The 3,340-nt window shown below is 39.3% G+C and overlaps 1 pseudogene; it reads right to left on the bottom strand.

Moving 5' to 3' along the window:
* Positions 1-1,903: 1,903 nt before the first annotated feature.
* On the bottom strand, positions 1,904-2,541 carry LOC132520224 (large ribosomal subunit protein uL22-like; annotated as a pseudogene).
* Between the last annotated feature and the right edge of the window lie 799 nt (positions 2,542-3,340).

The raw sequence follows: 3,340 nt of genomic DNA, 5'->3' as shown, positions 1-3,340 counted from the left end.
GCCCGTGAGCCATGGCCACTGAGCCTGCGCGTCCAGAGCCTGTGCTCCGCAACGGAAGAGGCCACAACAGTGAGAGGCCCGCGTACCGCAAAAAACAAACAAACAAACAAAAAGAGCCAAAGAAGAACTAGAAGAAACCATATGTGAATATTTTTATCATTTTTAAAGTAAAAAGAACGTTTTAAGAGAAGAGGGCTACTACAAAAACACTCCTTATTTCCCTACTTCAGTTTGTAACCAACTGAGAGATAGACCCCAGAGTCAGAGAGATGATGAACATTTTCACTGATACAGCAGATGTCAGGGAACATAGTTTAAGTCAGTAATGACAATGGACCTGCTCATACTGTACCCCAGAAGTTGACTTTCCCAGTTACAGGCAGCGCTGACCGCCTGCAGGCCTGCAGCTTTGGGCAGACACCCTATAAAACAAGGATCAAAGGATGTGTGCTGTTTGCAGAAAGGGGACAGACTCAAGGCCAAGGGTAAAGGTAGCTGTCTCTTCTCCCAAATTCACCACTCAGGTAAGTGTCAGCCCAAAGGGGAGCCAGGTGTGTTACTCTGGTAGAGGCCCTCCCACATGAAAAATATGAAGAGTAGAGAATAAATGTTCTCCCAGTAACAAGCACAACACCAAGTCACAGTCCACAAAGAACAGATTGAAATATTTGAGTAGATAAAAACTATAAGTGTCTACATGTGAAGAAGAAAAATATATATATATATATATATTCAATTATTGCTATATCCTGTAGTTAATGTTCTATAATGTCACCATGAACACTAATGTAGCAAATACCGAAGCATTGCTCCTGGGGTAAATATATGCCTAGGTTCCTGCAAGCCTCTGACCCCAACATTTTTGTCAACCAATTAATACATAACTTTATACATACTACTGTTTAAAGAGACCTTACTTAATATACACTGTTGATTCATTAATACTAAACCCATGGCCAACAGCTACTATAACTCATGCCTGAACAAAGCTTATCGAACACGTATTTTCTCTGCAAGGTACATCACAGCCTTCTTGCACTGAGGAACACTAGACAGCACTTCAGCACTACCTTTTGGGGGCCATTTTAAACAGTGAAATCACCAACAAAAAGCATCAAACTGTGAAAAACATGGCACTAAACAGACTGTGAAAAGGACACTCATTTACAGTATGAGATGTGAAGCAAGAAGGTTGAAGGTTGCCCTGTTGGACCTCAGCTGGGAATTATCGAGTCATGCGATTCAAATTTTTCACTGCTCTGCACATGTCCACAAATGACCACAGAAAACACCACAAATATTGATTTGGGGTTACAAGGAAATTTTAGTGAATAGGCAAATTTGCAAATGCAGAATCCATCAATAATGAGGTTGACTATACATAAACACACACATTTCAAACGCAAATGACAAAATGGGAATTCCTTCATGTATGTCAGATGAAAGAGTTATTAATCACTACACAAAGAGATCTTGTAAATTAAAATTAAAGTGCAAACACCCCAATAGAAAAAAACAAAATCAAAGGATATGAATCATGCAATTCACGCTTGAAAAAATACACATAATTTCTGGAGACAAAAACTCTTCGAAACTTTTATACGAAACCCCAACCCCTCCTTCATACATGCTCATGCACTGTGGGTGGGAGTACAGCTGGGCATAGCCACTCTGGAACCAATGAGGAAAGGCTTCAGAAAGCTCATCTCATGTAACCCAGTAATGCCAACTGTAGTAAGTAATCCTAAGGAAATAAATGAGAGATAAATAAATAAATAAATTAGTGTAAAGATATATGTCCATTGATAATTCTTTTGCCCATTGTTTATAACAGTAGGAGAAAATGTGGGGAAATTTTGTACTTCTTTTTTTTTCTTTTACTTTTATTTGCATTTATTTTTTTGCAGCATTTATTGCCGGGCCATAAGTTTTTGTTTCTTCAGTTTCTTCTGGGATATCTTTTCCTTCTGTACAACCTCCTCTTCTGTTTTAGGAACAATCTGTTCTTTTTCAGTAAGGATCATCTCAATGTGGCAGGGAGAGCTCGTGTATGGGTTGATCCGACCATGAACTCTGTTAAGTCCCACATTGCACCTTGGGGGCATTGTTCACTTGGAGGTGCTCTATCTAAGCCCTTAAGTTCAGCATTACTCTCTGCATTTTTGAGCATGTGCAGTAAAAATTCAGCACTCTATTTGGGCCACCGACCCTGCATCTAGCCCCAATGTTTGGCCTGGGCACACCTGTCATCTCCATCACTGTAGCGACAGAATGGCACACATTGCTTCTGTAAAGTGACATCCTTCATACACTTGGTGGCTTTTCAGATATGCATATGCTTAATGGCATGGGCAGTTTCACGAGTGTTTTTAAAGTGAACACAAAGATTTGAAGCTCTTGATTTGCATGATTTTGTGCAGTTATCTGGGTCAAATGAATAGCAAACTATTTTTAGAGGTCACCTCAAGCCGCTTACCAGAAAAGCGAAATCTTGTATTTCTAAAAACAAAACACTAGTTACATACATTATGACATACCCATAGATGGAATACTATACAGACATTAAAAATGACGTTAAAATACATGCCTTGATATGATACAATATTTGTGCTTGTCTTATGTCATCTTTTTTTTTTTTTTTTTTTTGCGGTACGCGGGCCTCTCACTATTGTGGCCTCTCCCATTGCGGAGCACGGGCTCCGGACGTGCAGGCCCAGCAGCCATGGCTCACGGGCCCAGCCGCTCCGCGGCATGTGGGATCTTCCTGGACCGGGGCACAAACCCGTGTCCCCTGCATCAGTAGGCGGACTCTCAACCACTGCGCCACCAGGGAAGCCCTTATGTTATCTTAATTAATTAAAAAACATATATTGTCATGGAGATTTGTTCCCAATATATTTACAAGTGAAAAAATGTTATAAAACAATATTCACAGCATAAGCCCATTTTCACAGGTCCACAATTATATTCACCAAATTTCTAAGAGTAATTATCTATTAGGGGTGGGAATATCAGTATTTCTTAAAACTTCTTGTCTTTTCAAATTATTTCTATAAATCACTATGCATAGCTTTTGAAACAAAAATAATATTTCATGTTAATGTCATATATCTGCAACGATATTGTACAAGCATTCTTGATTTAAAAAGGAAAGCTGATCCTTTCCTTGGTGCCTCCAAGATTCTTAAATATTTTTATCGTTTCAAAGAGTCAAATGGATTAATTCAAAGAGCTAAATAGGTTAATAGGTTTGGTAAGGAAAAGGACCTTTTATGGCTGGTTTATGAGAAATTGTGGTTCTCCTTGTATTTCCTTTCCTGCCTTCAGACATATGCCCAGC

This window comes from Lagenorhynchus albirostris, chromosome 5 (assembly GCF_949774975.1).
Source record: "Lagenorhynchus albirostris chromosome 5, mLagAlb1.1, whole genome shotgun sequence".
Classification (NCBI taxonomy): domain Eukaryota; kingdom Metazoa; phylum Chordata; class Mammalia; order Artiodactyla; family Delphinidae; genus Lagenorhynchus; species Lagenorhynchus albirostris.
This window is presented reverse-complemented; position numbering and strand designations above follow the sequence as displayed.